This window comes from Arachis ipaensis, chromosome B10 (genome assembly GCF_059453495.1).
Source record: "Arachis ipaensis isolate K30076 ecotype BB chromosome B10, ASM5945349v1, whole genome shotgun sequence".
Taxonomy (NCBI): Eukaryota; Viridiplantae; Streptophyta; class Magnoliopsida; order Fabales; family Fabaceae; genus Arachis; species Arachis ipaensis.
Genome location: NC_142435.1, coordinates 101,182,675 through 101,208,052, shown reverse-complemented (window position 1 = coordinate 101,208,052; position 25,378 = coordinate 101,182,675). Strand labels below are relative to the sequence as shown.

At 38.1% G+C, this 25,378-nt stretch overlaps 2 non-coding genes across 2 annotated transcripts; one reads left to right on the top strand and one right to left on the bottom strand.

The window, feature by feature from the left end:
* The first annotated feature begins 5,913 nt into the window (after nucleotides 1-5,913).
* LOC148581087 (small nucleolar RNA R71) lies at nucleotides 5,914-6,020 on the top strand. The gene has a single exon (XR_015896607.1). It is a non-coding gene; the product is annotated as a small nucleolar RNA R71 (small nucleolar RNA).
* A 16,651-nt stretch (nucleotides 6,021-22,671) lies between these two features.
* LOC148581086 (small nucleolar RNA R71) lies at nucleotides 22,672-22,779 on the bottom strand. The gene has a single exon (XR_015897737.1). It is a non-coding gene; the product is annotated as a small nucleolar RNA R71 (small nucleolar RNA).
* Nucleotides 22,780-25,378: the final 2,599 nt, after the last annotated feature.

The window sequence follows — 25,378 nt, the reverse complement described above, 5'->3', positions numbered from 1 at the left end:
GCTCAGCTTTTGAGGAGGAAAGAACTTGGCTAAGAAAGCCTTGACCAGCTTATCCCAAGAGTTCAGGCTATTTTTAGGTTGAGAATCCAACCATATTCTAGCTCTGTCTCTCACAGCAAAAGGGAAAAGCATGAGCCTGTAGACTTCAGGATCTACTCCATTAGTCTTAACAGTATCACATATCTGCATGAATTCAGTACTGAAAAGGATCTTCAGATGGAAGTCCATGAAACTTGCAGTTTTGTTGCATCAGAGAAACTAATTGAGGTTTAAGCTCAAAGTTGTTTGCTCCAATGGCAGGGATGGAGATGCTTCTTCCATGTAAATTGGAATTAGGTGCAGTAAAGTCACCAAGCATCCTCCTTGCATTATTATTATTATTTTTGGCTGCCATCTCCTCTTCCTATTCGAAAATTCCTATAAGGTTGTCTCTGGATTGTTGTATTTTAACTTCTCTTAGTTTCCTTTTCAGAGTCCTTTCAGGTTCAGGATCTGTTGCAACAAGAATGTTCTTGTCCTTGCTCCTGCTCATATGACAAAGAAGGGAATAACAAAAAATATGGAATCCTCTATGTCACAGTATAGAGATTCCTTTTTGTGAGTAGAAGAAGAAAAGAATGTAATGTAAGGAAAGAGAAGGGAGGAGAATCCAAACACAAGGATGAGGAGAGCATAGATATGAGATGAAGAGAAGTGTTAGTAGGTAATTAAATAAATAGAAGAAGATGAGAGAGAGGGAATTTCGAAAATTAATTTTGAAAAAGAGTTAATGATTTTCGAAAATTAAGATAAAATTAAAATTAAAATTAAAAATTGAAACAATTAATTAATTAAAAAGAATTTTTGAAAAAGAGGGAGGTATTTTCGAAAATTAGAGAGGGATAGTTAGTTAGGTAGTTTTGAAAAAGATAAGAAACAAACAAAAAGTTAATTAGTTAGTTGAAACAAATTTTGAAAATCAATTTTTAAAAGATAAGAAGATAAGAAGTTAGAAAAGATATTTTTAAAAAAAAAGATAAGATAAAAAGATATTTTTGAAAAGATATGATTGAAATTAGTTTTGAAAAAGATTTGATTTTTAAAATCACAATTAATGACTTGACTCACAAATAATCACAAGATATGATTCTAGAACTTAAAGTTTGAATCTTTCTTAACAAGCAAGTAACAAACTTGAAATTTTTGAATCAAAACATTAATTTTTGATGATATTTTCGAAAATTATAAAATAAAATTAAGAAAAATATTTTTGAAAAATATTTTTAAAATTTTTGAAAATAAATAAGAGAAATGAAAAAGATTTGATTTTTGAAAAAGATAAGATTTTTTTAAATTGAAAATTTTATTTGACTCATAAAAACAACTAGATTTTTAAAAATTTTTGAAAAAGTCAATCCAAATTTTCAAAATTTATGAGTAAAAAAGGGAAAGATATTTTTTTGAATTTTGAATTTTTAATGATGAAAGAGAAAAACATGAAAATGATGCAACGCATGAAAATTTTGGATCTAAACATGTGATGCATGCAAGAACACCATGAATGTCAAGATGAACACCAAGAACACTTTGAATGTCAAGATGAACATCAAGAACTTATTTTTGAAAAATTTTCAAGAAAAGAAAACATGCAAGACACCAAACTTAGAAATTTTTCATGTATAGACACTATGAATGCAAGAATGCATATGAAAAACAAGAAAAGACACAAAACAAGAAAATATGAAGATCAAACAAGAAGACTGGCCAAGAACAACTTGAAGATCATGAAGAATACTATGAATGCATGAATTTTCGAAAAATGCATTAAATTTTTTTAGGAAAAAAATGCAATTGACACCAAACTTAAAAATTGACTCAAGACTCAAACAAGAAACACAAAATTTTTTTTTATTTTTATGATTTTATAAAAAATTTTTTGTATTTTTCGAAAATTATTTGAAAAAGAAAAATAACGATTTCAAAATTTTTAATATGAATTCCAGGAATCTTGTACTCTTTAGTCTAAAGCTCCAATCTGAGGATTAGACATGGCTTAATAGCCAGCCAAGCTTTAGTATGCTATTACATGCATTGAAGTGATTAGTTGAATCCTCAGTCCAAAGGAATTTAGACATGGCTTTACAGCCAGCCAGGATTCAACAAATCATCATGAAACACTATAATTCATTCTTAAAAATTCTGAAATAATTTTCGAAAACAAAAAGAAAAAAAAATTTTTGAATATTAATTGGGAAAAACGAAAAAGAAGAAAATATTTTTGAAAAATTTTTGAAAATTAAAATAAGAAGAAAATTACCCAATCTGAGCAACACGATGAACCGTCAGTTGTCCAAACTCGAACAATCCCCGGCAACGGCGCTAAAAACTTGGTGCACGAAATTGTGATCCCTGGTAATGGCTCCAAAAACTTGGTGCTCTAATCTTAATTCATAATTTGTCACAACTTCGATACAACTAACCAGCAAGTGCACTGGGTCGTCCAAGTAATAAAACCTTACGTGAGTAAGGGTCGATCCCACGGAGATTGTTGGTATGAAGCAAGCTATGGTCATCTTTTTAATCTCAGTCAGGCGGATATCAAATGGTTATGGAGTTTTCGAATAATAATAATAAATAAACAGAAAATAAAGATAGAAATACTTATGTAATTCATTGGTGAGAATTTCAGATAAGCATATAGAGATGCTTTCGTTCCTCTGAATCTCTGCTTTCCCGCTGTCTTCATCCAATCAGTCTTACTCCTTTCCATGGCAAGCTTTCTGTAAGGGCATCACCGTTGTCAATGGCTACATCCCATCCTCTCTGTGAAAATGGTCCAAATGCTCTGTCACGGCATGGCTAATCATCTGGAGGTTCTCGATCATACTGGAATAGGATTTACTATCCTTTTGCGCCTGTCACTACGCCCAGCACTCGCGAGTTTGAAGTTCGTCACAGCCATCCCTTCCCAGATCCTACTCAGAATACCACAGACAAGGTTTAGACTTTCCAAATCTCAGGAATGGCCATCCATGGGTTCTAACTTATACCACGAAGATACTAATAACTCGGACTCGGTCCCCTGTATTAGATATCTAAGAGATACTCATTCTAGCTTGGTTGCATGTAGAACGGAAATGTTTGTCAGGCACGCGTTCATAAGTGAGAATGATGATGAGCGTCACATAATCATCACATTCATCATGTTCTTGGGTGCGAATGGATATCTTAGAAGCGGAATAAGTTGAATTGAATAGAAAATAGTAGTACTTTGCATTAAATCATGAGGAACAGCAGAGCTCCACACCTTAATCTATGGAGTGCAGAAACTCTATCGTTTGAAAATACATAAGTGATAATGGTCCAGGCATGGCCAAATGGCCAGCCCCCATGAAAGTCTAAGATCGCATAAAACTGATCAAAGGTCCTTAATACAATAGTAAAAAGTCCTATTTATACTAAACTAGTTACTAGGGTTTACAGAAGTAAGTAATTGATGCATAAATCCACTTCTGGGGCCCACTTAGTGTGTGCTTGGGCTGAGCTTGAAGTTTACACGTGGAGAGGTCATTCTTGGAGTTGAACGCCAGTTTGTAACGTGTTTCTGGCGTTCAACTCTGGTTTGTGACGTGTTTCTGGCGTTTAACTCCAGACTGCTGCGTAGAACTGGCGTTCAACGCCCTTTTGCGTCATCTAAACTCGGCCAAATTATGGACTATTATATATTTCTGGAAAGCCCTGGATGTCCACTTTCCAACGCAATTGGAAGCGCGCCATTTTGAGTTCTGTAGCTCCAGAAAAGTCACTTTGAGTGCAGGGAGGTCAGAATCCAACAGCATCAGCAGTCCTTCTTCTACCTCTGAATCTGATTTTTGCTCAAGTCCCTCAATTTCAGCCAGAAAATACATGAAATCACAGAAAAACATACAAACTCGTAGTAACTAGTTTGATATAAAAACTAATGAAAACATCCCTAAAAGTAACTAGATCCTACTAAAAACATACTAAAAATAATGCCAAAAAGCGTATAAATTATCCGCTCATCATTTGCCTACCAACAAGCCCTTCTTTACCATCATTAGCTTGACAGACAGCTCCTTTTATGGAGATTGATAGGGGCTCAAATCTTCACCCCTCATGATGAACTTCCTTCCTATGCTCCCATGAATGAGCTCCACATGCTTTAGAGACAGGATCATGTTCACTGTGTGTGGAATGATAGGACTCTTAGTAAAGACAATTCTCATGCTAGGTGAGAGGCCTTTAGTGGGAATCTTTTTCTTCTGCCAGCCCTTGGGTACCTTCATTTTAGTGCCTTCCTCTCAGTGCTTGATGATGGTTGCCCAACACCAAACTTAGAGTTGGTGCCTGGGGGCTCTGTAAAACTCTGCACTGAGAGAGAGGGCTAAAACACTAAGTGTTGCACAATGGTACCTCCTTTATCTGAAGGAGACTGAGGGTTGGAGATCTTGAACAAGATATAATCCTCATGTAGCCTCAGGACTAGCTCTCCTTTTTTCCACATCAATCAAAGCCTTCACAGTAGTAAGGAAAGGCCTTCCAAGGATGATGGAGTCATCTCTGTCTTCCCCAGTGTCAAGGATCATAAAATTCACAAGGCGGTAAAGGTAATAAACCTTTACAAGGACATCTTCCACCATGCCATCTGCCCTTTTCAGGGACTTGTCAGCCATCTCCAATGAGATCTTGGTAGGCTACACGTCTTAAATTCCCAGCCAGAGGTCGTATAATGCCTTCTCAAAGGTGATAGTCCCTATAGTACAGGGAATCCGAAAGCTTCTGGGATCCAGCAACTTCTGAGGGAGCTTCTTTTAGACTAAGGCACTCCACTCCTTGGTTAGCACCACAATCTTATCTCCCCTCAAAGCCTTCTTTTCAGAGATCATGCTCTTTAAATGCGCCATGGAAGGAGATATCTTCTCGAACGCCTCTGCATAAGAGGAATTGGTTTTCAGCTTCCTGAGGATTGCCAAGAACCGAGCAAATTGCTCCTCCTTAGGCTCTTCTTGCACGTCTGAAGAGGGATATTCTTCAGGCTCCTTTCTCTGCAAAAGGGCGTGCAAGGTGACGTTTCCAGTCTCCTCATGAGCCCTGATATCCTTGAGCTCCTCAGTAGTAGGCTCCTCTTCTAGTTCAGCCTCTACCTCCACCATGAGCGGCTTGTACTCTTCCTGCGGATTTACTTCCGTGTTACTGGGAAGAGTGTTGGAGGGGATCTCTAGGATCCTCTTGCTCAGCTGACCTATATGTATCTCCAAGTTCCTGATGGATGACCTAGTTTCTGCCATAAAACAGTAAGTGGTCTTGGAAAGGTTAGAGACTATAGTAGCCAAGTCAGAGAGGCTTTGTTTGGGTGTCTCCATCTGCTGTTGAGATGGTTCGAATGGTCTGCTGCTGAACCTGTTCTAGTTCATTCTACCCTAATAGTTATTGAAGCCTTGTTGAGGCTTCTACTGATCTCTCCACCCAAAGTTGGGGTGGTTCCTCGAATAGGGATTGTTGTTGGAGTTTCTAGAGGAGTTTCCCATGTAGTTCACCTCCTCTATTGTGGTCCAGGCGTTATCACCAGCGTCCACCTCATAAGCTGTCTCTGGACAGAAAACAGCTAAGCTCTGCGCCCCACTCAAGTGCTGAGAGATCATGTTGATCTGCTGGGACATGAGCTTATTCTGAGCCAAGATGGCGTCTAAGGTGTCCACCTCTAGGACTCCTCTCTTCTGAGCTGCCCCATTGTTCACAGGGATCCTTTCAGAAGTGTACATATATTGGTTGTTGGCAACCATGTCTATGAGTTCCTGCGCCTCTTTAGACGTCTTCTTCAAGTGGAGGGAGCCACCAGCAAAGTAGTCCAATGACATCTTGGACATCTCAGAGAGACCATCATAGAAGATCTCTTACATGGTCCACTCTTAGATCATGTTAGGAGGACAACTCCTGATTAGTTGCTTGTATCTTTCCCAAGCTTCATAGAGGGATTCACCCTCTTTCTGTCTGAAGGTCTAAACTTCCACCCTAATCTTGCTCAGCTTCTTAGGTGGAAAGACCTTAGTCAAGAATCCATTGACCACCTTCTCCCAAGTATCTAAGCTTTCCTTAGGCTGAGAATCCAGCCATAGCCTTGCTCTGTCCCTTACAGCAAAGGGAAAAAGCATGAGCTTGTAGACCTCTGGATTTACTCCATTAGTATTGACAGTGTCACAGATCTGCAAAAAATCAGAGATGAATTTATTGGGATCTTCCTGCAGGAGTCCATGAAACTGGAAATTCTGTTGTACTAGAGTGACAAATTGAGGTTTCAGCTCAAAGTTGTTTGTTCCAATAGCAGGTATGGAGATATTGCACCCATAGAAGTCAGAATTGGGTGCAGTGTAAGATCCAAGGACCTTTCTTGTGTCTCCTCCATTGTCTGGGTTAGCTGCCATTGTTGTATCTTAAGCTTCTAGCTCAAGAGCTTCCGTGAGATTCCCTCTGGCTCTGGTAGCTTGAGCTTGCTGCAAATGTCTTCTTAAGAGTCTCTCATGTTCAGGATCAGGGGTCAACAAGAGCTTCTATATCCCTATTCTTGCTCATAAATAAAAAAAAGAGACCAAGAATAGCAAAAGAATGGAGTCTCTATGTCAGAGTATAGAGTTCTTGTTAGAGGCTTAAGTAAGGAGAAAAGAAAAGGAATGTGTCTTTTATTTTAAAAAAATATTTTTGAAAATAGAGAGAGAGAGAGAGAGAGAGAGAGAGAGAGAGAATTGAGAATTTTTGAAAAAGAGAAGAGAGAAAAAGAGGTAGAAGATTTTCGAAAAAGAAGAGAGAGAAAAGAGTTAGAAGGTTTTGAAAAAGAGGAAAGAGAAACAAGAATTAAAGAGACACCAAACTTTTAAAACTAAAATAAGATAAAACAAACAAACAAGTAACTAACTAGATTTGAAATTAAAGATATGAAAGATTTGAATTTAAAAGAAAAAGTCAAACAAAGAATTTTGAAATTCAAAAATTAGAAAAAGTCAAGAGAGACAGAGAAACAAGATAAGATTTTAAAATTTTAAAGATTTTAAAATTAAAATTTAAAAGAAAGATAAACTAACAAAATACTAAACTTTTAAAATTTTAAATCAAATTAAAGATAAGATAACAAAATTTTGAAAATCAAAGAAAAATATAAGACAAAGATTTAAAGATAAATAAGATAAACAAGAAAAACAAGATTACTAAACAAGACACCAAACTTAAAATTTTGAAACCAATAAAAATATTTTTGAAAATATATTATATATTTTTTTTTGAGAAATTTGGAAAAGAAAAATAATAAAAGACACCAAACTTAAAAGATTTTGAAATCAAACAAAGAAATACCAAGAAAAGTTCAAACACAAAGAAAGAAAAGCAAGAACAATTTTCGAAAATTAAGAAAAGAAAAACAAAAAAAAAACCAAAAAGGACACTAAACTTAAAATTTGACACAAGACTCAAATAAAAGAAAAAGATGACTAAAGATGAAAAGTTTTTGAAAAATTTTGAAAAAAAAATAAAAAACACAATTGAAAGAAAAACTAGTAAAAGGTACCTGATCTAAGGAGCAAGACAACCGGTAGTTTGTGAATCACGAACAATCCCCGACAACGGCGCCAAAAACTTGGTGCGCGAAATTAGAACTCACACAACTGAACTGGCAAGTGCACCGGGTCATCCAAGTCATACCTTAGGTGAGTGAGGTCGATCCCACGAGGATTGTTGGATTGAGCAAGCTGTGGTTATCTTGCATATCTTAGGCAGGCGAATAGAAAGATAGTGGTTGTTGTAAGCGCTTAAAATAAACAATCAATAAAGAAAAGACGTAGAAACAATGATAAGAAATTAGTTAAGGCCTCGGAGATGCTTATCCTTCTGGATTAATACTTTGCACTGACTACTTTTAACAATGAGTGATTCATTCAATGGCAAGGCTGTAAGTGATTAAAGCCAGGGTCAGTGGTCATTAATCTCCTCTAATCCACACCAAACGCCAAGGTCAGTGGTCATTCAATCTGAACGAGGGTGAAGCTCACGCAATTCAATCTCTGGTGATCCTACTCAAAATGCCATAGACAAGGTCAAATCTTCCGGATCGAAGAATGAAGCTCAGTGTTCTAGCCTTGGTGCCACAGAGACCTCAATTACCCATGACTAACCAGATTTTATGTCACTTATACCAATTAGCCTAGATACTCTATTGGAATCTGTGATGCATTCTCAAACTGCAGCTCAATACTATCCTGTCAGGGACTCGCAAGAGCTCATGTAGAATAAGGGGTCATACTTCTGTTCCACCCTAGATTCATAAGGATGAAGAACGAAAATGCATCATAGAATAGAAACACACATATATTAAAGTGGAAAAGTAATTATATTGATCCATAAGAATAAGCAAAGCTCCTATCCTTAACTTAGGAGGTTTAGTTGCTCATACTTTACAGAGAAAATAGAAATAATGTATGATGTGTTCGAAGATCCTAAACTTGGGTGATCTTCTCCTATATATACTAATCTAATAAATAGAAATTACAAAAATGAGATAAACTAAGCTAAAAGGTGCGAAAATCCACTTCTGGGCCCACTTGGTGAGTGTTTGGGCTGAGCTTGGCATCCAACTGGGATAAGTGGGCATTGAACGCCCACTAGGGGGTGTCCATGCTGCCTTGTGCTCCTTTGGTGGCATTCAACACCAGTTTTGGGTGTTCAACGCTAGCCTGGGTCCTTCTTGGGCGTTGAACACCAGAGAGGGGGGAAGTTGGGCATTCAACGCCCGTTTTTAGCAGTCATTTCTAAAGAAAAGTATAGACCATTATATATTGCTGGAAAGCCCTGGAAGTTCGCTTTCCAACGCCATTGAGAGCGCATCAATGGGACCTCTATAGCTCAAGATATGCTTGTTGGAATGTATGGAGGTCAGGATTTGATAGCATCTGCTATCCTTTCTTTGCATCTGAATCAGACTTTGCCAAAACTTGTCAGTTTCACCCAAAAATCACCTAAAATCATAAGAAAAATAAAAAAACTCAAATTAGCATCCAAAAGGAGAATTTTGCACTAAAACATATTAAAACTATATAAAATACTACTAAAAACACTCTAAAAATGTACTGAAAAGGGGTATAAGATGCTCCATCATCAGTGGGTGTATTGACAATTAGGTCAAAAGTCAGTTTAAAGAAAACTAATCCCAACTCCCGTGCAATAGTTAATGAAATAAAGGAATGCGATGCACCAAAATCATACAGTACAATTAAGGAATGAGTGTTGATATAACACAGACTTTGGAGCAAGGAGTCAGAACCAGTAGCATCGTTAGCAGACATAGCGAATATTCGCACTTGTTGTAATACTCTAGCAGGATCTCGATTAGGCTTCTTTGGACAATCCTTCTTAATATGTTCCATTTTTTTGCAAACAAAACAAGCGTGTGCTCTGGACTGGCATGGCCTACCAAGGTGATCCTTTTCACACTACCTATATGGTTGATCCATGCGGCCTTGCTGGGGTTGCTTGCCAAGGTTCTGCCTTGGTCGACCTTCATTTTCAAATGTAGATCTACCAGAGGTGTTCCCAACTCATTGATTACCATATTGAGGTACTCTAGAATTCTTGAAAGGCATCCACTGTTGAAACGCAGGTCGGTAGAAGCTTCTAGCATTCCTTTGTGGCAAGTTTTGACAACCCATCCTCATTGCTGCCAACTTTTTCTCATAGTCTTCCATAAGCTGGCTCTTGTTGACGAGTTCTACGAAATTCCAAAGCTCCAAAGGCTTCAAAGAGTGCATCATCTCATTGCGAAGTCCTCCTTCATACTTCAGACATTTTTGGTCTTCAAAACTATCAGGATTTCCTTGGCAGATCTTCAAAAAATGACACAGATCTTCGAACTTCCAAGTATACCAAGCTATTGACATGTTTCCTTGACTCAGTTGCATCAAATCCTTGAAAGTATTTCTTAAAAAATTCCTCCTTGAAATCTTTCCAAAGAATCACCCCGTGTCTTGCCGCCACAACCTGTGCAATCCAGACAACCAGTACTCAGCATCTCCTTCCAATATATATGTTGCAAACTCAACAAACTGTATTTTGGGTACTTGCTGCACCCTCAACAACTTCTCTATTCCCTAAACCAGTTGTCCGCCTCAATTGCCACAAGCGTCCCCTTGAACTTGGGCGGGTTCACCTTCAGGAATGTTGTCAGAGTCATTGGCTTATCATTGTTCTCAACACCTCCAGTACCGTTACTATCCTCCATACGTACCCCACTGCTAGTCCCATTACGTTCGACGTTCCTATCTCCTAAATGGTTAATTGCTCGAACTGTAGCCATATAAACCCTGTTCACACCCAACAATCAACATTAAGGTGATCAGTCTTAACATTTCAAGTTAAAGTGTGAATAGTTCCTAAAATGGATACACAGTAATAGCCATACAATTTATATCACAAGAATATCCTATAAGCATGAGACATAACACAGAGTATGCAATAAAGCATAATTCAGTCCATTTCTCATGCTCTAACAGGAACGAACTGCTCTGATACCAAATTGTAACGACCCAATTTCCAATATGGCATGCTTATACCGAAACATCGAGTATTACCAACTTGAAACTACACTGGCACTGTTATTAATAATATCAAGCTTGTAATCGGGTTAATGGAACGCGATTTTTATGAAAACTTTTCCTTAAAGAAAAAATCACAAATAAGAAGAAACGCGAGATTACACAAACTAAAAAGATAAACAGATACATACAAAAACAGGATTATATATAATCGAGATCCGGTAGATGTTTTGAGTCGTATATATATACACATACAACACCCATAAGATGAAATGTTAGTCACTCCCTCACATTTATGTATATATATACGACTCAAAACATCTACACCGGATCTTGTCCATATAGGAAGCCCCGAATTGTAACTCCCTACCACATAGAGCTTTACGTTTAAGTTCGTAAATCAAAGGTGGTAAGGTATTACGACCTCTGAAAGAAAAGACGTATATAAATATAGTTGAAAGAAAATTATAACTAGGAGCCTTGAAAAGGAAGCTAAACAAAAGCATAACGAAAAATTGCATCACTCACGACCGGGTAAGCGTAAAAGGATAAAAAGATCGAAAGGAAAAGAGTAATATACATATAAGGGATTCTAATTCTAATCTAACTCTACACCTTCTATTTTCTTCAAACCTCCTAAGCACCGGATGGAACAACCCCTATCACGCCTCCACCATTTGAGGATCTCTCAGATACAAACGCATACAAAACAAACAAGGAAAACATAGATATAGATCGCAGTTACATCAAATAGATTAGATAGCAGTTAATCACAGATAAGCAATTAGGCAAACCAAGACAGCTGCATACCCAAATAAATCATACAAATGCATATGATGTATGCCTATCCTATGGCTGATGAGTCTCATCTATCGGTTATATATCCAACCCGACATGTCCTGGTAGCTAACCTTCGACAGAAAAACTACATCGCAGAGTAAGTGGAACTGAGCCATAACCCCTTGCATACTACCCGCTTAACCCAAAGCAAGTGGAGTAACCCAATACTACTACATACTACCCAGGCGGGCGTTTACAAGCTCAACCTAGAGCAAGTTAAATAAATCACTACTGCTGCTACTGCCTAGGTGTCTCACTCAGTGACCCAAAGCAAGTGGGACAAACCACAACCCTTGCTACTGCCCAGGTATCTCACTTCCAATTTCATTCTCAATATCATTTCAATTCATTCAAAAATCATAATTTAAAATCAATCTTCATCATCACCATTAATCATATCTTGTTCAGCATTTTCAACACTTCATTAATTAAATTTTTCTCTTCACAAACCCCTTTCAACATCAAACTAACTTCCTTACTATGTTCACTCTCTTTCCAAAGTCTAAAGACTAGTTATCAAACCTTAGAAAGTAATTATAGAGGTTTGAAAAAACTAGAGAAATGGTTGATAGTTCAAAAATTGTGAATTTTTAACAAAACAGTGGTTTCAAAGGGTTACAAGCTTACCGGGAAGGTCAAATAGTTAAAAACAGAGTTTTAGTGTAAAATAGGACATCATGCATAAGTACGCACCAGACGAACTTCCCTTCATGTGCGTACACATCATGGTGTGCGTACGCACAACTTTGTGAAATTCCCAGGGAGTGTGTACGCATACCCCCTCGTGCGTAGTCTCACCAACGCTCTGGTTTGTGCATGCGCACGACAGTGTGCGTACACACGCATACCAGAAATTCTGATTTTCTACAAAATTGTGTTTTTAAGTCCAAACTTCAAATGCGCATAACCTTTCGTTAGAAATTATTTTTCATCCGTTCTTCAAACGTCATAAACTACTTGGACCTAATTTTTATTTAAGACAAGTTTCACCAAATTTGAGGATCCGAGGGCCAAGTTATAGCGCGTCAAATTTTGGTAAAAATTGTGTTTTCACCAAAACTCAAAATCATAAGTTTTTCCAAAGTTTTCAATCCAAAATCAACTAAATCATAACCAAATCCATCCCAAACATTATCATAACTCACCATGTACCAATTCCACTACTTATCAATCATTTAGTCAACCAAAATACTAATACTTCATTATCAATTCCACATCATATTCATCACATATATACACATATACAATATTTGCATCAAATCCCACCATTTCACTACCAAATCTAGCATCATACTTATTACATACATACATACATACATACATACATACATACATACATAGACATTTAGTCCATTAAAATCCAACCATTCAACATTCAAACCTATCCTAAGAAAACTAACCTAAGTTTTCACGCAACATTATAAATTAACTACAGGAAACGAAAACCATACCTTGACCGATTTTCTCCCAAGCCACAAAGCACCACCAAACCTCATTTTCACAATTTTTCAAACCTTTAAAGTCCATTTGACAAGCTTCCAAAGGTTCCAAAAGTCCATTTGAGTGCTTCTGTTCCTCAGCATGAATGAGCTTTGAAATAGGGAAGAAAGGCTGAGCTTATGTATTTATATGGTGGGCCTTGGGTTCGGTTTGGGCTCGGTCTAACCGGTTTAGCCTGCTGGCCCAATTTTTTGCCAAAATCTTTAAAATTAGTGTTAAATTTCATATTTTAAATATTTTTACCTCCTCAAAGTATAAAATTTAATTTTCTTAATTTCTTGGAATAATAATTAATTTAGTAGATAATTATTTATTAATTATCCAGAGTTTACATTCTACCCACCTAATAAAAATTTTTGCCCTTGAAAATATCGACTACCACAAAAGCGAGAGTATAGTTTCCTGTCCTTTTGCCAATCTCCGCAATGCCTCATCTCTCGGAACTTCTCCTCCTCATCTTAGTAGTTCTAATTTCCTCACAATCACTGAGCTCCTGCTGTCGTACTCTGATTTGTTTGTCTTTAAGAATTTGATTACATTCGCCCCACGCCAACCCAAAATCTCCTTAAGCTCTACAAGATTTAACGGCAATATCCTTTACGGCACAATCAAGTTTATTCCTAAGTTCGACACTTTCAGTCCTAATTTATCATTTTTGTCTTAGGTATGGATAATTGAAAAGTCTCAATATCCTATAATGTGATTAAAATTCAGTTATCAATTTCACAATTACCTCCACCTCGTTGTGATAGACCCGCGTCCGTAGCTCTTCCAAGTGCACAATCCCTGGATATATGCCCCGGTAACCCACATCGAGAGTAATGACCTATCCCGAACCTGCGCAACTCATTTTGGCCTTCCAACATCAACGCCCACTTCATGGAGCAATCTTCTGCGAGCTGCCTCTTGTTAACTAACTCAGTAAAACTCCTTATCCTTTATGGACATATGTAATTGAATATCTCTCTCCTGAGTCCCCTCATGTACTGGGCACAAGCCCATTCTTCGTAAAACTCTGTCTTGAACTTATTCTAAGGAATATCAATTACTTCCACCTGTAGGGTACAACACACATCTTGCCACCAACGTTGAGCATCTCCCTTTAACATATGGGTTACTATCTTTACAGACTGTACTTCGAGAATACGCTGAGTTTGTAAAAACTTCTTCACGTCTCAAAACTACCTATCGGACTCCAAAGCATTGACACTTCCATTAAACTGAGATGGGCCAATCTTAAGGAAGTCGACGAGGGTCATAAACCTATAGTCTCAAACTATGTTGCTTGTACCAGCACCAAAGTTCCCACCTCGATGTCCTCATGCCAGTTTGACCACGGGTATTTCCCCCTGAGTACCTCGCCCAGGTCCGTGAGATGCCATGTGGTTCCTGTTTACACCAAACAATTGATATTAAGGTGATCAGTCTCAATATCTCAAGTTTAGTGATTCAAAGTCCCAAATGCATGCTCATGAACAAGTATGCTAGATATACCAGTCAGATATCCTAAGTAGCATATACACACAACCTAGAATATGCTCAGAAGCATAATCAATCCATCCCTCAGGCTCTACAGGAATGAACTATTCTGAAACTAAAATGTAACAAATTTCATGTTCATACCCAGGACCGAGCTATGGGGTCCGGGTTGCATGAACACAAAAGACCGACCTCTTTAAAGGTTTGGCCATTACAAACGAACTCTCTACAAAGAGCTCGGAAGATCACCACAGAGGCCCAAGGAGGCCCAGAATGAAAAGACCACCGACTACTAGAAGGCAGTTGGCCAAAGATATGATCTCACTTACAAAAAGATAAGATAAGATAACAATTTTTTCTAAAAAGATGATCGTCAATCACTACTATAAATACACTAGAGCACCCAGGTATAACTCATACTCCAATTCTACAAAAAACCTACCTAAATCCTGTACTGACTTAAGCATCGGAGTCTCTTGCAGGTACCACTACCCACCAGTGACCAAGGACTGAGCAGCCCCTCCACTGCAACAAGTCGGACACAGTAGACATAACCGGATTAGAAGGTCTCGTCCGAGATTGACCACTCCATTTTAGGTAACCCCCGGAACATTGGCGCTATTGCTAGGGAACCTGGATGTCATTCCAAACATCATGGCAGACAACACTCCTCACAAAGAATACGCTTCCGAATGGAAAATGGTACGCCGAACACAGAAATCCTAGATACTATCCGTGACCAGCAAGATCGCCTTAAACAACTTGAACAAGGAGCCGAGTGACAACGAGAAGCTGAGCAGGATCTACGAAGAGAAACAAGACGGCATAGAGAGCTGGAGAAGAAACTCCAAAAGCTCGAAGCCGACCTCAAAGCTAAGACTGCACGATCCAACCGTGAAGCTAGCCCCCACAGGGAACAAGACCCATTCACAAAAGAAATCATGAAAGCTAAAGTTCCAAAAGATTTCAAGGCTCCCAACGTGACCCTATACGATGGAACTTCTGATCTGAGGCACCACCTCAGCAACATTAGGAGCCAGATGTATCTCACGGATGCCTCAGACGCAACCCGCTACAAAGCTTTCCCGACTACCCTCACTAAAATAGCTATAAAGTGGTTCGACAACCTACCACCAAGATCAATCACGAGCTTCGACGACTTCGCCAAAAAATTCCTAGCCAGGTTCTCTATACAAAGGATAAAGCCAAGCACGCTCCAAGCCTGCTAGGGATCGAGCAATGAGATCGGGAAAGCCTCCGAAACTACATGGAAGGATTCAATAAAGCATGCCTTGACATACAGAATCTCCCTATAGAAGCAGCCATCATGGGACTTATCAACGGTCTACGTGAGGGACCCTTCAGTCACTCCATATCTAAAAAACACCCCACGTCCTTAAACGAAGAACAAGAACGGGCCGAGAAATACATCAACATGGAGAAAAACTCCCGATTAGGAGAATCCTCCAAAGCCAGGTTCTCCTACCTATCTCGGGACAAAGAAAAAGATTCAAGGAAAAAGGAGGACCAATCCACAGAAAAGCCCAGAAAATATCATAACTATACCCTCTTCGGGTATCTTTAATGGACGTCTACCGAGAAATATACAACACAGAAAAGATCCCACCACCTCGCCCAATTAAGCACAAAAGGGGAGGAAGTCGAACCGAGTACTGCAAATACCACAGAATCTACGGGCACTGACGTTAGGATTTTTGCCAGTAAAGAATTTCATAAAAATAGTCGCGTTGTAGATATAGTCTCTAAACTGACAGAAATCCCTTCGTACAAACGTTTTGGTTGTCACAAGTAACAAACCCCTTTAAAATTGATAACCGAGTATTTAAACCTCGGGTCGTCTTCTCAAGGAATTGCCGGGAGGTGTTCTTATTATTGGTTATGAGTCTTGTAAATTGGGGGTTTTGAAAGTAAGGAAGCAGTATGTTGAATGATAAGAAAAATAAATAATAATAATAAAATAAACTCTTGGCAAGGTATTAGAAATTGGAAGTCCAGACTTAGTTATCCTTATCAATAATAATGAAAGTTGAATCTTAATTCCACTTAGTCAACCTTTACTAAAGTAAAGGAAAGTCAAGGGATTAATTAGTTTGATCTTCGAATCCTATTTATTTCCTAAGAAAAGATTGGGATTATTGAAGTTCAATTCAATTGGCAAGATAACAATTATCAATTATGCTGTTGAATTGGATAACTCCTGAGTTACTGATTTCTTAACCAAAACCAAGAATGTAAAAAACTAAATATAAATCACAAATCTGAAAATACCTCAATTGCATTAATAAAGAAAATCATAACATGAAAGCCATAAGCCAATTATTCAAAAGATAAATATCAATTAAAGTACTAAGGTGAATAAAAATGGAAATGAAATTAAACAGAAAAGAACATTAAACCTGGGATCGAGAGTCACTCCTAAAATTAAGAGAAGTCCTAAATCCTAATCCTAAGAGAGAGAGAGGAGAGAACCTCTCTCTCTAAATCTACATCTAAAACATGAAAAGTGAATTATGAGAGCCTCCTTATGAATGGATGCATTACCCCACTTTATAGCCTCTAATCTGTGTTTTCTGGGTCGCAAACTGGGTTAGAAATAGCCCAGAATTCGCTGGTCTCGAATTCAACCACGTTGGATTTCTGTCACTGCGATGCGGCCGCATGGATCACGTAGTCGCATCGCCTAGCGTCAGAGAAATTATAGCATATTATATATTAAATCGAAGCCCAGGATGTTAGCTTTTCAACGCAACTAGAACTGCGTCGTTTGGACCTCTGTAGCTAAAGTTATAGCCGTTTGAGTGCGAAGAGGTCAGGCTGGACAGCTTAGCAATTTCTCCAACTTCTTGTATTCCTTCCACTTTTGCATGCTTCCTTTCTATCCTCTGAGCCATTCCTGTCCTATAATATCTGAAATCACTTAACACACATATCAAGGCATCTAATGGTAATAAGAGAGGATTAATAATAAGCAAATATAAGATCAAAGAAGCATGTTTTCAATCATAGTACAAAATCAGGAAGGAAATATAAAACCATGCAAATATTATAAATAAGTGGGTAAAGAGTTGATAAAATCCACTCAATTGAGCACAAGATAAACCATAAAATAGTGGTTTATCAGGCACCCCACTAACGAATGCTACGACTTAAAGAATGTCATAGAAAAACTGGATCGAGAAGGAAGGCTAGATCGATTCCTAGCCAACAGAACGGATGAGCTAAAAAAGAGGAGGGATGAAGAAGGCAAACGAGCTGAACATCCCACTCACACCCCGGAAAGGCATGTTCATATGATCAACGGAGGATTCGCAGGAGGAGGAATCTACAAATTGTCCCGCAAAAGGCACCTTAAAGAAATATACCATGTCAGATAAGGGGATAGGTCACCCGACCTCCCCACTATTTCTTTTGCCAAAGAAGATGCCACGGGCATCATCCCTGGGCATGATGACCCCATGGTCATTACCATCATACTAGCCAATGCCAACCTCCACCGAACACTGGTTGACCAGGGAAGCTCCGCAAACATCCTATTCAAATTCGCCTCCGACAACCTCAGACTACAAGAAAAGGAGCTTAAAACATATCCCAACAGCCTGTTTGGGCTAGGAGACGCTCCGATCCAACCGCTCGGATACATCCCACTGCACACGACCTTCGGAAAAGGATCTCGGTCTAGAACACTGAGCATAGACTACATTGTGGTTGACGTGAACTCCGCATACAACGTCCTTATAGGCTGGACGACCTTAAATCAGCTCGCCGCAGTAGTCTCCACTCCCCACCTATGCATGAAGTTCCCAACCCCAGAAGTAATAGCCACCGTCAAAGGAGATCAAAAACTCGCGCGACGCTGCTATAACGAAAGCCTGAACCTAAAGGGCGACCCCAGAGGAAAAGAAGCCAATGCCATTGAACTCGAAGGAGCCTGGGCTCGCGAAGAACTTCATCCTCAACCAGAAGGCGAGACTGAAGAGGTCCAAATTAGAGACACCCGGGATAAAATAACAAACATAGGTGCAAACCTAAAGGAAGATCTAAAAGAGCTGCTAATAAAGTTCCTAAGAGATAATTCCAACCTCTTCGCATGAAAGGTCGCAGACTTGCCTGTCATAGATCCTAGCTTAATGTGCCACAAACTGGCAGTGTACCCTGATGAGCGGATAATTTATACGCTTTTTGGCATTGTTTTTACATAGTTTTTAGTATGATTTAGTTAGTTTTTAGTATATTTTTATTAGTTTTTAATTAAAAATCACATTTCTGGACTTTACTATGAGTTTGTATGTTTTTCCGTGATTTCAGATATTTTCTGGCTGAAATTGAGGGACTTGAGAAAAAATCAGATTCAGAGGTTGAATAAAGACTGCAGATGCTGTTGGATTCTGACCTCCCTGCACTCAAAGTGGATTTTCTGGAGCTACAGAACTCCAAATGGCGCGCTCTCAATTGCGTTGGAAAGTAGACATCCAGGGCTTTCCATCAATATATAATAGTCCATACTTTGCCCGAGTTTAGATGACGCAAACTGGCGTTCAACGCCAGTTCCATGCTGCATTCTGGAGTTAAACGCCAGAAACAGGTTGCAAAATGGAGTTAAACATTAGAAACAGGTTACAAACTGGTGTTCAACTCCAAGAGAAGCCTCTACACATTTAAAGCTCAATACTCAGCCCAAGCACACACCAAGTCGGCTCCAGAAGTAGATTTCTGCATCATTTACTTATCTTTGTAAACCCTAGTAACTAGTTTAGCATAAATAGGACTTTTTACTATTGTATTTACATCTTTAGTTTCATCTTTAGATCACGTTTGGGGGCTGGCCATTCGGCCATGCCTGAACCTTTATCACTTATGTATTTTCAACAGTAGAGTTTCTACACACCATAGATTAAGGTGTGGAGCTCTGCTGTTCCTCATGGATTAATGCAAAGTACTACTATTTTTCTATTCAATACAAACTTATTCCGCTTCTAAGATATTTATTCGCACTTCAATGTGAATGTGATGATCGTGACAATCATCATCATTCCCAACTTATGAATGTGTGCCTGACAACCACTTCAGTTCTACCTTAGATTGAATAGGTATCTCTTGGATATCTAATACAGGGGACCGAGTCCGAGATATTAGAATCTTTGTGGTATAAGTTAGAACCCATGGATGGCCATTACTGAGATCCGGAAAGTCTAAACCTTGTCTGTGGTATTCCGAGTAGGATCTGGGAAGGGATGGCTGTGACGAGCTTCAAACTCGCGAGTGCTGGGCGTAGTGACAGACGCAAAAGGATCAATGGATCTTATTCCAGTATCATCGAGAATCGACAGATGAATAGCCGTGCTGTGACAGAGCATCTTGGACCATTTTCACTGAGAGGACGGAAAGTAGCCATTGACAATGGTGATGCCCAACATACAGCTTGCCATGGAAAGGAGTAGAAATGATTGGATGAAGATAGCAGGAAAGCAGAGGTTTAGAGGAACGAAAGCATCTCCATACGCTTATCTGAAATTTTCACCAATGAATTACATAAGTATCTCTATCCTAGTTTATATATCAATTATGTTTTAATTATCAAATCTCTATAACCAATTGAATCCGTCTGACTGAGATTTACAAGGTGACCATAGCTTGCTTCAAGCCGACAATCTCCGTCGGATCGACCCTTACTCACGTAAGGTTTATTACTTGGACGACCCAGTGCACTTGCTGGTTAGTTGTGCGAAGTTGTGACTAAGAAACAAGATCATGAACATGCGTATTTAGTTTTTAGCGCCGTTACCAAGGAAGGAACGATCACGATTTCTGCGCACCAAGTTTTTGGCGCCGTTGCTGGGGATTGTTCGAGTTTGGACAACTGACGGTTCATCTTGTTGCTCAGATTAGATAATTTTATTTTAATTTCAAGCTTTTTGTTTTTGTTCTTTTATTTTCAAAAAATTTTCAAAAAAAAATTATATTTTCAAAAAAATAAATTATTCTATGGCTTCCGAATTTTTAAGAATGAATTCTAGAGTTTCAAGAGATATGTCGAATCCTGGCTGGCTGTTAAGCCATGTCTGATCTTTTGGACCGAGGTTTCACTTATCCTCAAGAGAAGGGCTTCTTTATCTTCTTCAGCAAATCAGCTGTTATATGCCATGTCTAGTGTTTCGGACCGTTGCTTTCACTGAAAGCTTGGCTGGCTAGTAAGCCATGTCTAATTCCTGGACCAGAGCTTTAGACTAACATTGCAAGATTCTTGGAATTCTTATTAAAATTTTTGAAATCCTTATTTTTCTTTTTCAAAATAATTTTCGAAAAATCCAAAAAAATTTAATAAAATAAAAAAAACCAAACAAATAATTTTGTGTCTCTTGTTTGATTCTTGTGTCAGTTTTTAAGTTTGGTGTCAAATTGCATGTTGTTATTTTTCTTGCATTTTCGAAAATTCATGCATTGCATTCTTCATGATCTTCAAGTTGTTCTTGGTAAGTCTTCTTGTTTGATCTTTAAAATTTCTTGTGTGTCTTTTCTTGTTTTTCATATGCATTTTCAATTTGTTAATGTCTAAAAATTAAAAATCTTTGAGTTTGGTGTCTTGCATGTTTTTCTTTTCTTCAAAATTTTCAAAAATAAGTTCTTGGTGTTCATCTTGACATTCAAAGTGTTCTTGGTGTTCATCTTGACATTTATAGTGTTCTTGCATGCATCATGTGTTTTGATCCAAAATTTTCATGCATTGAGTCTTTTTTATGTTTTTCTCTTTCGTCATTAAAAATTTAAAAATAAAAAAAAATATCTTTCCCTTTTTCACTCATAAATTTTAAAAAATTTGAGTTGAGTTTTTCAAAACTTTTTAAAATTTAGTTGTTTCTTATGAGTCAAATCAAATTTTCAATTTAAAAATTCTATCTTTTTCAAATCTTTTTCAAAAATCAAATCTTTTTCATTTTTTCTTTCATATTTTCAAAAACTTTATGATTGATTTTCAAAATCTTTTTCTTATTTCTAATTCATATTTTCGAAATTAATGCTAACAATTAATGTGATTGATTCAAATTTTTTAAGTTTGTTACTTGCCTATCAAGAAAGGTTCAATCTTTAAATTTTAAAATCATATCTTTTTGTTTCTTGTTAGTAAAGTAATCAACTTTAATTTTCAAAATCAAATCTTTTTAAATTTCTTTTTCAAATCTTTTTCAAAATAAATTTCAATCACATCTTTTTCAAAATTTATTTCAAAATCTTTTTTAACTTCTTTTCTAACTTCTTATCTTTTCAAAAATTGATTTTCAAATCTTTTTCAATTAACTACTTGACTTTTTGAGTGGTTTTAAAAGTTTACTATTTCAATCATATCTTTTTCAAAACTACCTAACTAACTCTCTCTTTCTAATTTTCGAAAATCCCTTCCCTCTTTTTCAAAATTCCTCTTTAATTAACTAATTGTTTTAAACTTTAATTTAATTTAATTTCATTTTTCTTTTTTTTTTAATTTTCAAATTTTCACTTTAATTTTAAATTAAAAATAAAATATTTTAATTTTAATTTGTTTAATTTTCGAAATTCTCTCCCTCTCACCTCCTTCTAATTATTTATTTATTTACTAACACTTCTCTTCATCTAAAAATTCGAACCCTCTCTTCCTCCTGGTGTTTGAATTTCTTCTCTTCTACTCACATAAAGGAATCTCTATACTGTGACATAGAGGATTCTATATTTTCTTTGTTATTTTCTTCTTTGTCATATGAGCATGAACAAGGATAAGAACATTCTTGTTGAGGCTGATCCTGAATCTGAAAGGACTCTAAAGAGGAAGCTAAGGGAAGCTAAAGCACAACTCTCTGGAGAAAATCTGACAGAAATTTTCGAAAAAGAAGGAGACATGGCCGAAAATAATAACAATGCAAGGAAGATGCTTGGTGACTTTACTGCACCTAATTCCAATTTACATGGAAGAAGCATCTCAATTCCTGCCATTGGAGCAAACAATTTTGAGCTGAAACCTCAATTAGTTTCTCTGATGCAACAAAACTGCAAGTTTCATGGACTTCCATCTGAAGATCCTTTTCAATTCTTAACTGAATTCTTGCATATCTGTGATACTGTTAAGACTAATGGGGTTGATCCCGAGGTCTACAGGCTTATGCTTTTCCCATTTGCTGTAAGAGACAAAGCTAGAATATGGTTGGACTCTCAACCTAAAGATAGCCTGAACTCTTAGGATAAGCTGGTCACGGCTTTCTTAGCCAAGTTCTTTCCTCCTCAAAATCTTAGCAAGCTTAGAGTGGATGTTCAAACCTTCAGACAAAAGGAAGGTAAATCCCTCTATGAAGCTTGGGAGAGATACAAAGAACTGACCAAAAGGTGTCCTTCTGACATGCTTTCAGAATGGACCATCCTGGATATCTTCTATGATGGTCTGTCTGAACTATCAAAGATGTCACTGGACCATTCTGCAGGTGGATCCATTCACCTAAAGAAAACTCCTGCAGAAGCTCAAGAACTCATTGACATGGTTGCAAATAACCAGTTCATGTACACTTCTGAAAGGAATCCTGTGAATAATGGGACGCCTATGTGGAAGGGAGTTCTTGAAATTGATACTCTGAATGCCATATTGGCTCAGAATAAAATATTGACTCAGCAAGTCAATATGATCTCTCAGAGTCTGAATGGATTGAAGGAATCATCCAACAGTACTAAAGAGGCATCTTCTGAAAAAGAAGAAGCTTATGATCCTGAGAACCCTGCAATAGCAGAGGTGAATTAAATGGGTGAACCCTATGGAAACACATATAATCCCTCATAGAGAAATCATCCAAATTTCTCATGGAAGGATCAACAAAAGCCTCAACAAGGCTTTAATAATGGTGGAAGAAACAGGTTTAGCAATAGCAAGCCTTTTCCATCATCCACTCAACAACAGACAGAGAATTCTGAGCAGAATCCATCTAGCTTAGCAAATATAGTCTCTGATCTATCTAAGGCCACTTTAAGTTTCATGAATGAAACAAGGTCCTCTATTAGAAATTTGGAGGCACAAGTGGGCCAGCTGAGTAAAAGAGTCACTAAAACTCCTCCTAGTACTCTCCCAAGCAATACAGAAGAGAATCCAAAAAGAGAGTGCAAGGCCATTGATTTAACCATCATGGCTGAACCTACAGGGGAGGGAGAGGATGTGAATCCCAGTGAGGAAGACCTCCTGGGACGTCCAGTGATCAACAAGGAGTTTCCCTTTGAGGAACCAAAGGAATCTGAGGCTCATCTAGAGACCATAGAGATTCCATTGAACCTCCTTATGCCCTTCATGAGCTCTGATGAGTATTCTTCTTCTGAAGAGAATGAGGATGTTACTGAAGAGCAAGTTGCCAAGTACCTTGGTGCAATCATGAAGCTGAATGCCAAATTATTTGGTAATGAGACTTGGAAAGATGAACCTCCCTTGCTCACCAATGAACTGAGTAATCTGGATCAACTGAAATTGCCTCAGAAGAAACAGGATCCTGGAAAGTTCTTAATACCTTGTACCATAGGCACCATGACCTTTGAGAAGGCTCTATGTGACCTTAGGTCAGGAATAAACCTCATGCCACTCTCTGTAATGGAGAAACTGGGAATCTTTGAGGTGCAAGCTGCCAGAATCTCATTAGAGATGGCAGACAACTCAAGAAAACAGGCTTATGGACAAGTAGAAGACGTGTTAGTAAAGGTTGAAGGCCTTTACATCCCTGCTGATTTCATAATCCTAGACACTGGGAAGGATGAGGATGAATCCATCATCCTTGGAAGACCCTTCCTAGCCACAGCAAGAGCTGTTATTGATGTGGACAGAGGAGAGTTAGTCCTTCAACTGAATGAGGACAACCTTGTGTCTCAAACTCAAGGATCTCCTTCTGTGACCATGGAGAGGAACCATGAAAAGCTTCTCTCACTGCAGAGTCAACAAAATCCCCCATAGTCAAATTCTAAGTTTGGTGTTGGGAGGCCACAACCAAACTCTAAGTTTGGTGTTGAACCCCCATATTCAAACTCTAAGTTTGGTGTTGGGAGGTTCCAACCTTGCTCTAATTATCTGTGAGGCTCCATGAGAGCTCACTGTCAAGCTATTGACATTAAAGAAGCGCTTGTTGGGAGGCAACCCAATGTTATTTAATCATATCTATTTTATTTTCCTTTTGTTATTTCGTGTTTTATTAGGTTGATGATCATGTGAAGTCACAAAAACTACTGAAAAATCAAAAACAGAATGAAAAATAGCATTAAAAATAGCACACCCTGGAGGAGAGCAGTCTGGCGTTTAAACGCCAGAAACAAGCATCTGTCTGGCGTTTAACGCCAGAAACAGGCACCAAGCTGGCGTTTAACACCAGAAACAGGTAGCAGTCTGGCGTTAAACGCCAAGATTGCATAGCAAGGGCGTTTTACACGCCTAATTGGAGCAGGGATGTTAAGTCCTTGACCCCACTTGATCTGTGAACCCCACAGGATCCCCACAGGATCCCCTCAGGATCTGTGGACCCCACAAGATCCCCACATTTTCTTCTCTCCTCTTCACACCTTTTCATAACTCTCTTCCCCAAAATAACCTCCACCAATCACCTCCAATTCCCCTCCAAAACCATCATACACCCACCTACACCCACCCACTCAAATTCAAACCATCACTCCTTCCTTTTCACACATCATACCCACCTTAAACCCCCAGTGGCCAAAACATTCACACACCTCCATCTTCTCCATCTCTTCTTCTTCTCATCCTTTCTTTCTTCTTTGCTTGAGGACGAGCAAACATTTTAAGTTTGGTGTGGAAAAAGCATTGCTTTTTTGTTTTTCCATAACCACTAATGCCTCAAGGGATACACTTCCCTCCACAAAACTATTTGGAGAAAATCAACACCTCCCAAGGAGAATTAAGTTCCAACATGGGACAATTAAGGGTGGAACACCAAGAGCACTCCATCATCCTTCATGAGATTAGAGAA